Raw genomic sequence first — 12102 nt, forward strand, 5'->3', positions numbered from 1 at the left:
TGCACTCACTATAGCTGATACACCCCCTACCACAAACCCTGCACTCACTATAGCTGATACACCCCCATACCACAAGCCCCACACTCACTATAGCTGATACACCCCATACCACAAGCCTCACACTCATTATAGCTGATACACTCCCACACCACAAGCCCTGCACTCACTATAGCTGATACACCCCCATACCACAAGCCCTGCCCTCACTATAGCTGATACACCCCCATACCACAAGCCCTGTCCTCACTATAGCTGATTCACTCCCACACCACAAGCCCGGCACTCACTATAGCTGATACACTCCCATACCACAAGCACTGCACTCACTATAGCTGATACACCCCCATACCACAAGCCTCACACTCATTATAGCTGATACACTCCCACACCACAAGCCCTGCACTCACTATAGCTGATACACCCCCATACCACAAGCCCTGCCCTCACTATAGCTGATACACCCCCATACCACAAGCCCTGTCCTCACTATAGCTGATTCACTCCCACACCACAAGCCCGGCACTCACTATAGCTGATACACTCCCATACCACAAGCACTGCACTCACTATAGCACTCTCTTGAGGAAGGATAGGGACAGTGAGAGGTGACTGGATGCTGAGGGAGGGTGGGGGGCTGGGAAGAGGTCTCTGGGGGCTCCTGAGGGAGGGTGGAAACTAGGAGAGGTCCTGCACTCACTATAGCTGATATACCCCATACCACAAGCGCCGTACTTACTACAGCTGATACACCCCATACCACAAGCCCCGCACTCACTACAGCTGATACACCCCATACCACAAGCCCCGCACTCACTATAGCTGATACACCCCCATACCACAACCCCGCACTCACTCTAGCTGATACACCCCATCACACAAGCCCCGCACTCACTATAGCTGATACACCCCATACCACAAGCCCCGCACTCACTATAGCTGATACACCCCATACCACAAGCCCCGCACTCACTCTAGCTGATTCACCCCATCACACAAGCCCCGCACTCACTATAGCTGATACACCCCATACCACAAGCCCCGCACTCACTATAGCTGATACACTCCCACACCACAAGCCCCGCACTCACTATAGCTCATACACCCCATACCACAAGCCCCGCACTCACTATAGCTGATACACCCCCATACCACAAGCCCTTCACTCACTATAGCTGATACACCACCCATACCACAAGCCCTGCACTCACTATAGCTGACACACACCCCATACCACAAGCCCTGCACTCACTATAGCTGATACACTGCCATACTGCAAGCCCTGCACTCACTATAGCTGATACACCCCCATACCACAAGCACTGCACTCATTATAGCTGATACACCCCATACCACAAGCCCTGCACTCACTATAGCTGATACACTCCCATACCACAAGCCCTGTACTCACTATAGCTGATACACCCCATACCACAAGCCCTGCACTCACTATAGCTTAACACCCCCCATACCACAAGCCCTGCACTCACTATAGCTGATACACCCCATACCACAAGCCCTGTACTCACTATAGCTGATACACCCCATACCACAAGCCCTGTACTCACTATAGCTGATACACCCCATACCACAAGCCCTGCACTCACTAAAGCTGATACACCCCATACCACAAGCCCTGCACTCACTATAGCTGACACACCCCCACACCACAAGTCCCGCAGTCACTATAGCTGATACACTCCCATACCACAAGCCCTGCACTCACTGTAGCTGATACACTTCCATACCACAATCCCTGTATTCACTATAGCTGATGCACCCTCATACCACAAGCCCTGCACTCACTATAGCTGATACACTCCCATACCACAAGCCCTGTACTCACTATAGCTGATACACTCCCATACCACAAGCCCTGCACTCACTAAAGCTGATACACCCCATACCACAAGCCCTGCACTCACTATAGCTGATACACTGCCATACCACAAGCCCTGCACTCACTAAAGCTGATACACCCCATACCACAAGCCCTGCATTCACTATAGCTGATACACCCCCACACCACAAGCCCCGCACTCACTATAGCTGATACACTCCCATACCACAAGCCCTGCACTCACTGTAGCTGATACACTTCCATACCACAATCCCTGTACTCACTATAGCTGATGCACCCCCATACAACATGCTCTGCACTCACTATAGCTGATACACCGCCATACCACAAGCTCTGCACTCACTATAGCTGATACACCCCCATACCACAAGCCCCGCACTTACTATAGCGGATACACCCCCATATCACAAGCCCTGCACTCACTATAGCTGATACACCCCATACCACAAGCCCCGCGCTCACTATAGCTGATACACCCCCATATCACAAGCCCTGCACTCACTTTAGCTGATACACCCCATACCACAAGCCCCGCACTCACTATAGCTGATACACCCCATACCACAAGCCCTGCACTCACTATAGCTGATACACTCCCATACCACAAGCCCTGCACTCACTATAGCTGATACACTCCCATACCACAAGCCCTGCACTCACTATAGCTGATACACCCCCATACCACAAGCCCTGCACTCACTATAGCTGATACACCCCCCATACCACAAGCCCTGCACTCACTATAGCTGATACACTCCCATACCACAAGCCCTGCACTCACTATAGCCGATACACTCCCATACCACAATCCCTGTACTCACTATAGCTGATACACTCCCATACCACAAGCCCTGCACTCACTAAAGCTGATACACCCCATACCACAAGCCCTGCGCTCACTATAGCTAATACACCCCCACACCACAAGCCCCGCACTCACTATAGCTGATACACTCCCATACCACAAGCCCTGCACTCACTATAGCTGATACACTCCCATACCACAAGCCCTGCACTCACTATAGCTGATACGCTCCCATACCACAAGCCCCGCACTCACTATAGCTGATACACTCCCACACCACAAGACCTGCACTCACTATAGCTGATACACTCCCATACCACAAGCCCTGCACTCACTATAGCTGATACACTCCCATATGACAAGCCCTGCACTCACTATAGCAGATACACTCCCTTACCACATGCCCTGCACTTACTATAGCTGATACACCCCCATACCACAAGCCCAGCAGTCACTATAGCTGATACACTCCCATACCACAAGCCCTGCACTCACTATAGCTGATACACTCCCCATACCGCAAGCCCTGCTCTCACTATAGCTAATACACTCCCATACCACAAGCCCTGCACTCACTATAGCTGATAGACTCCCATACCACAAGCCCCGCACTCACTATAGCTGATACACTCCCATACCACAAGCCCCGCACTCACTATAGCTGATATACTCCCATACCACAAGCCCTGCACTCACTATAGCTGATACACCCCCATACCACAAGCCCTGCACTCACTATAGCTGATACACTCCCATACCACAAGCCCTGCACTCACTATAACTGATACACTCCCATACCACAAGCCCCGCACTCACTATAGCTGATACATTCTCATACCACAAGCCCTGCACTCGCTATAGCTGATACACTCCTATACCACAAGCCCTGCACTCACTATAGCTGATACACTCCTATACCACAAGCCCAGCAGTCACTATAGCTGATACACTTCTATACCACAAGCTCTGCACTCACTATAGCTGATACACTCTCATACCACAAGCCCTGCACTCACTATGGCTGATACACTGCCATACCACAAGCCCTGCACTCACTATAGCTGATACACTCCCACACCACAAGCCCTGCACTCACTATAGCTGATACACTCCCATACCACAAGCCCTGCACTCACTATAGCTGATACACTCCCATACCACAAGCCCTGCACTCACTATAGTGATACACTCCCATACCACAAGCCCCGCACTCACTATAACTGATACACTCCCATACCACAAGCCCTGCACTCACTATAGCTGATACACTCCATACCACAAGCCCTGCACTCACTATAGCTGATACACTCCTATACCACAAGCCCTGCACTCACTATAGCTGATACACTCCCATACCACAAGCCCTGCACTCACTATAGCTGATACACTCCTATACCACAAGCCCTGCACTCACTATAGCTGATACACTCCCATACCACAAGCCCTGCACTCACTATAGCTGATACACTCCCATACCACAAGCCCTGCACTCACTATAGTGATACACTCCCATACCACAAGCCCCGCACTCACTATAACTGATACACTCCCATACCACAAGCCCTGCACTCACTATAGCTGATACACTCCATACCACAAGCCCTGCACTCACTATAGCTGATACACTCCTATACCACAAGCCCTGCACTCACTATAGCTGATACACTCCCATACCACAAGCCCTGCACTCACTATAGCTGATACACTCCTATACCACAAGCCCTGCACTCACTATAGCTGATACACTCCCATACCACAAGCCATGCACTCACTATAGCTGATACACCCAATACCACAAGCCCTGCACTCACTATAACTGATACACTCCCATACCACAAGCCCTGCACTCGCTATAGCTGATACACTCCCATGGATGGAGGTGAAGGGAAGATGCCCTGTTGGAATGGGGAACAAGCCTATGTCTTCATGTCCCTTTCACCCCCTGCTCCACCCGGCGGAGGTCTCCTGGCTGCTCTGACAGGTGCTCACAGGGAGCCATGTACTGACATATAAGCATGTTTGTAGCAGATTAGGAGTAGACAGGATAATATAGGAGAAAACTAAAGATGCTCACATCAATCCACAGCTACATATCTGACAGGAGTTGCGGGGGTGGGGGGTGGGGGGTGTTTATATCACAACAAGCAGTCACAGTTACACTGTCAGCTGCCTCTGCATAAATACAAGGACTATCTATACTCCTTTGTAAAAATTCAAGTATTACTAGTTACTTATTGGTAAGCTAACCAACACATCAGTGTGACACCTTACCTGGACAATCCTACACTAGCTGGCAGCATGCCTATGTACTATGCCCGGAGCTTGCAGCTACACAGCAGCCTCCTGTCATGCCCTGACTGACATCAGTGTGACACCTTACCTGGACAATCCTACACTAGCTGGCAGCATGCCTATGTACTGTGCCCGGAGCTTGCAGCTCCACACCAGTCTCCTGCCATGCCCTAACTGACATCAGTGTGACACCTTACCTGGACAATCCTACACTAGCAGCAGCATGCCTATGTACTATGCCCGCAGCTTGCAGCCACACACCAGCCTCCTGTCATGCCCTAACTGACATCAGTGTGACACCTTACCTGGACAATCCTACACTAGCTGGCAGCATGCCTATGTACTATGCCCGCAGCTTGCAGCTCCACACCAGCCTCCTGCCATGCCCTAACTGACATCAGTGTGACACCTTACCTGGACAATCCTACACTAGCTGGCAGCATGCCTATGTACTATGCCCGGAGCTTGCAGCTACTCACCAGCCTCCTGTCATGCCCTAACTGACATCAGTGTGACACCTTACCTGGACAATCCTACACTAGCTGGCAGCATGCCTATGTACTATGCCCGCAGCTTGCAGCTACACACCAGCCTCCTGTCATGCCCTAACTGACATCAGTGTGACACCTTACCTGGACAATCCTACACTAGCAGCAGCATGCCTATGTACTATGCCCGCAGCTTGCAGCCACACACCAGCCTCCTGTCATGCTCTAACTGACATCAGTGTGACACCTTACCTGGACAATCCTACACTAGCTGGCAGCATGCCTATGTACTATGCCCGGAGCTTGCAGCTACACACCAGCCTCCTGTCATGCCCTGACTGACATCAGTGTGACACCTTACCTGGACAATCCTACACTAGCTGGCAGCATGCCTATGTACTATGCCCGGAGCTTGCAGCTACACACCAGCCTCCTGCCATGCCCTAAGTGACATCAGTGTGACACCTTACCTGGACAGTCCTACACTAGCAGCAGCATGCCTATGTACTATGCCCGCAGCTTACAGCTACACAGCAGCCTCCTGTCATGCCCTAACTGACATCAGTGTGACACCTTACCTGGACAATCCTACACTAGCTGGCAGCATGCCTATGTACTATGCCTGGAGCTTGCAGCTCCACACCAGCCTCCTGTCATGCCCTAACTGACATCAGTGTGACACCTTACCTGAACAGTCCTACACTAGCTGGCAGCATGCCTATGTACTATGCCCGGAGCTTGCAGCTACACACCAGCCTCCTGTCATGCCCTGACTGACATCAGTGTGACACCTTACCTGGACAATCCTACACTAGCTGGCAGCATGCCTATGTACTATGCCCAGAGCTTGCAGCTCCACACCAGCCTCCTGTCATGCCCTGACTGACATCAGTGTGACACCTTACCTGGACAATCCTACACTAGCTGGCAGCATGCCTATGTACTATGCCCGGAGCTTGCAGCTACACACCAGCCTCCTGTCATACCCTAACTGACATCAGTGTGATACCTTACCTGGACAATCCTACACTAGCTGGCAGCATGCCTATGTACTATGCCCAGAGCTTGCAGCTCCACACCAGCCTCCTGTCATGCCCTAACTGACATCAGTGTGACACCTTACCTGGACAATCCTACACTAGCTGGCAGCATGCCTATGTACTATGCCCGCAGCTTGCAGCTCCACACCAGCCTCCTGCCATGCCCTAACTGACATTAGTTGTCCGGTCTGAGCCTGACACATGGCACAGAGGCATGTCACCAGGTAGAGGAGTCACCAGATAAGGGGTCACATTGGTGAATGGTTGGTTAGCTTACTTGGCTATGGCAGTAAATGTAACTGAGGATCTCTGGGTTTGCACAGAAGTATTAGACAGTGTTTTCCTGAATGAAGCATTTCCTGGTTGGGATGTACACAATGACTTCATATGTAGCATTATGCAGCTTGTGTTGGAATAGAACTGTTTATTATTTAAAGATCCTTTTTATCAGCAGGTGAGGGGTGCCCCCATGGTAACAGCATGTGCTCCAGCTTATGCCTGTATACATGATAGGAAACAAATATGGAGGGTCAATGAGATGCAAATAATTTCAAGTTGCTGCAGGATTATGCAAATGTATGCATCTTAAAATGGACCAATCATATCCCAGATTACAGAAAAAGGTTTGTTGAATTTTGCATCAACTCAGAATTATTTACATGTCATTGTCCATCACCAGTGACAGACTACAGACCTGCAATGTTACAGAGAGCTCCGGCTACAAACACTGAGCTTAGAATTGCCTCATTAATTATAACAACGCAATTTATTTGTTACAGTAAAGCTGAGTGATGCTGGTAATAGTACATTTTACATTCCATGCAGAGAAACAAATCACGTCACACTGTGGGAACAATATATAGCTGATATTCAGCACATTATCCAGAGGAATAACTTTATTAGCAGCTTTAATCACAGGAGAGATACTTGGAGAGGCATCAGATTTCCATTCTAATAGGAGTTATTTTGTTACATAACACCGAATCATTTCCAGCAACAGCTTCCCACATTTGTCTATAGTAGAGATTGTAACACATAACAATAACCTGTCCCCCTCTCCATCCCAGAATTCCTGTATCTCCCCTCCAGCCCAAACACCTGTATCCAATCATCTGCTTTTATTTACATTTGGGGTGCAGCACTGAGGCATTGGGGTGTATCTGCATTATTTGTGCTGGAGTATAATATGACCTGGGAATACATCTGACTTCTAATACCTTATCTATTGCTGCCATCATATTTATAGTATTATCATGTAAAATAGTTACCAATCTTCCTCTGTGAGGTTGTAACAATATAAATCTGAAACACTATCTCTAATATTATGTAGAGAAATCAGGAGATCCCTGGAAGATCCCGTCACAGTCACAGCGATCCAATCTCTCTGACTATCAGTCCTGTGTGTGTCCAGCGTAACATTGCTGGGAGATAAATCCCTCTCTGCTTATCTTACTGGACTTTGTGCATTCAGCTCAAATCTCTTCATGTTTCCTGAATATCCAGTCATATGACAAAGTATGGCAACCCCTCTCAGCATACTAATTGCCTCTACTGTCCACAACAAAGATAACAGTGCCTTTCATTTCCTAGCAGTTTCTGTGCACTGGGGAGTTTCCTGAAGAAAGATTTCAGGGAAGCAGTATTTAGTCGTAAGAAAATAAATATAAAATACTGCCATGCAGAAGTTTAGCTACCCTTGTAATGTTGCTGATTCGAATGCAAGTAACTGCTCAACACTGATTACTGACTACGCCAAACTATAAGGGATAGATTGTTAAGCCTACAACTTAAATGACACGTGTGTCCTATCATAAGAAAAGGTATGTAAAGCGGACAGTTACAAGTTGTGCTTCTCTCTGACTCTCCTCTGAAGAGTGACAGCATGAGATCTTTAAAGCAACTCTCCAAAGATCTGAAAAAAAAGATTATTCTGTATCATGGTTTATGGGAAGGCTATAAAAATGAATCTCATAGGGTTAAACAGTCGGTGCCAGCTGCAGGGAATGTAATCAGGAAATGGAAGGCCTCAGGCACAGTTGCTGTTAAACTCAGGTCTGGCAGGCCAAGATATCTGCAGAAGCTGCGTATGTGGAGGATTGTGGGAATGGTTACAGACAACACACAGATCCCCAGATGAGAAAGAAATAAGATGTCTCCATAGCATCTCATAATTCTTTGAATGTTGTAGTCAAGAAATTGATGAATGACGTTTATGGTAGATACAATATTATTGTTTGTAATATAAATGAAGTTTTTACACCATTGTAAATGTTTATACCCCCAATTTTAAAACAAATCCACTTTCTGAACAAAACACTTAAAAAACCCAAACCTCTTGTAGAAGGCCACCTCATCCTATGCGGAGACATTAACATGTTAGTAGACCCGAATTTAGACTTCTTAGCTCCCTATAAAAAGACATCTTTAGCTTTTGAAAAAATGTCTTATCGCAAAGGAATGATTTGATTCCTGGCGCTCCCTTCATTGAAACGAAAAGGACTATACGTTCCTCTCTCAGGTCCATATGACTTATTCTCATATAGACTACTGCTTAGTAGACTGGATATTACTGCAATCAGTCCATAAAGCAGAAGTTAGTAGCATCGCTTGGTCAGTTCACGCCCCCCTACTGATCTGTTTAGGTAAAACACCAATTACCCACCTACCGACAACCTGGAAAGAAAATAATCATATTCCTAAACACTTGCGCGCCTCAGTACAGTATATCTACTCCCCGGCAGACTTCCTCTCAGCCTTCGGGGCGTAGATATACTAACTATATGCATGCTCCCGTGCTCGTTCACGTCACCGCCCTGTAAGCCCAGAGATCAGTGAATAGGAACGCAGTTCCCATTCATTGATCTAAGCCACCGTATCAATGATCGCCGGCATCGATGAGATGCCTGCATCATTGTATCTTCCAAAGTTACACATCCACATATTACTTCCAGTTTAGTATGCAACAGAAAGTAATGCGCAAGGACATCTTGTGGTCAAATAGTAAAATTACACCTACATACATTTATTTTAATAAAAGACCCACAATTACATTTAAAACTAACTCCTTCCCTCCTACACTCTCCCATAGTACCCAAAACATTTTTTTTCAATGTAAAAAAAAAAAAGTACATAAATAGTTACCTTAGGGACTGAACTTTTTTTTTTAATATGTATGCCAAGAGGGTATATTATAGTTAATTTTTAAAATTATGGCTTGTAATTAGTGATGGATTCAAAACTGAATAAAATGCACCTTTATTTCCAAATAAAATATTGGCGCCATACATTGTACTAGGGAAATATTTTAAACGCTGCAATAACTGGGACAAATGGGCAAATAAAAATACGTGGCTTTTATCCACAGCAGAACATTTTATTTTAAAACTATAAAGGCTGAACCCTGAGAAATAATGAATTTTTCCTTGGTACTCCAAATTATCACAGTATGCTTGACCCCCCCCCCCCCCTACGTTCCTGTCTACCCCCCCAAAACTGGGGCCTTCAGTGTCACAATAAACTAACTCACAAATCACACACACATGGGCACCAGCTACTGTTACCGTCCTTTAATAGCAGTATATGCGAAGGGATATGACAGCTAATAGCATTGTATATGCAATATACATCACCCAACACACTGGCTCACTCCCACGGAGACCCCACAGACGGCAATTGTTCCGCTGGTTGCTTCCTCACGGCCCGCGACTCTCCACAGCGGGGATAAGGCTCAAACGTCGGAGAGTCATCGTGCGCATTAAATGCCAGAAGGGAACACGCCTCCATTGTACCCATCACCCAATCAGGTAGCCTGATTCCCATCCTCCCAGCATGCATCAGACAGTGAGCACAGCTGAGAGGAAATGGGCCAGTAACAGTGCGTGCATCACACACAGCGGTGCTAAAAGAGCGCTGCTGCCATGACAACCAGACTTAGCATCTGGCCAGGCTCCATCTACCAGAAAGCTGCCAATCAAGGCACACCTCAACCAAAAATAGAGCCAGCGCACTGAAAATAAACCGGGGCAAACCCAGATTGGACCAGGGGAAACAGTTTAGAGCATAAAGAGGTCGTTGTTCAGAGGAAGCCTATAATATAGACTTGAACACATATTTATACTAAGAAAATACAAGAGAGCAAGAAAACCACAAATATGAAAAACCACCTTAACCCCCCTGGCGGTAATCTGGAACGTAGCTCCAGCTAAGGATTAGATGCTAGGAGTGGTATACCCGAGCCAAGCTCGGGCTAGCTAAAATAGCAGCTCCTGCTGCTTACACGGGTCCCACGTGCCATCCATGCTGCCCAGCAGGACTCCAGGACTCTCTTGCCGGCCACCGGGATCCCCACCTCCTCTCTGCTTCCTAGATCCCAGTGGCCAAACAGCGGCAGTACGGAGCAGTGTGACATCATCAGGGGCGGTGCCGCAATTAAAGTGGACCCAAGCACAGGACAGAAGGTAAACAGAGAAATGCAGCCTGCATGTAGGTAGAGAGTTTAGCCTGTCTAATGCCCCATCTGGGCGCGATCTCTTGCAGGATAGTAGGTCAACAGAGAAATGTGCCCTGTATGTATGTAGAGAGTTTAGCCTGTCTAATTCCTCCTCATTTGCCTCTAATCACAAGTTGTAATTTGATATCTCCCCTGTGTCACATGACTGCCATGGCAGAGATGACAGATAAGCTATTTGCAAGCACATGTTATTAGAAATAGAGCCATTTGGTTCCCAACTGCTTCTGAGCTAATTGCTTCTGCTGATCTGGGTTACTCTCCATACTCATCACCCGACAGGTCCTGCAACGTCCCCTTGACGACAGTCGAAATCACACGGGAGCGAATGAGACTTGAAGCGATCACAGTATTTTGCGCGGGAGTCATCAGGGATCTTAGCGATCTGATCTGCCGTGACAGTCATTATTGTGGCGCAATGTTCGTGTGGTCATGCACTTGTATCCACGTCACAGTATCTCAGAAATGACCATTCGGTGCTCAAAAGTCGTCAGTCGTCGGCAAAATCGCAACGTGGGTACATAGCTTTACTGTCACTGATTTTACCCTGGATTTTGACTACTCTCTGCCTGCACCGACCTCTGCCTGGATTTTCACTACTCTCTGCCTGCAGCCTAATGCTTCATACACACTTGAGATATAAGTCTTTGGAAAAGGCAAGATCACAGACCAATTTTACCCCATTCCATGTAGTATGAGAGCCATACTCTACACAGTCTATTCTATGGAGCTGCACTCCCCATCAGATAAAACCTTTGCAAGATGCTGCACACAAAGATGCCCGTACACATTCAAAAGATCATTATCTGCAAAAGATCTCTTCCGGCAAAAGATCCATTCCTGCAAAATGCATTCATAGTCTATGAGATCTGCAGATCCTCATACACAGCTTGTTTAACAGACTTCATCTGCATATCTGGCAATCATCTGCAGATCTGAAAATCCATCCTGGTGGATCTGATCTGCAGATGATCTGCAGATGATTGCCTGTTAAACAAGGTGTGTATGATGATCTGCAGATCTCATAGACCATGAATGCATTTTGCAGGAATGGATCTTTTGCAGGAACACATCTTTTGCAGATAATGATCTTTTGAATGTGTACGGGCATC

This window comes from Hyperolius riggenbachi, chromosome 10 (assembly GCF_040937935.1).
Source record: "Hyperolius riggenbachi isolate aHypRig1 chromosome 10, aHypRig1.pri, whole genome shotgun sequence".
Taxonomy (NCBI): Eukaryota; Metazoa; Chordata; class Amphibia; order Anura; family Hyperoliidae; genus Hyperolius; species Hyperolius riggenbachi.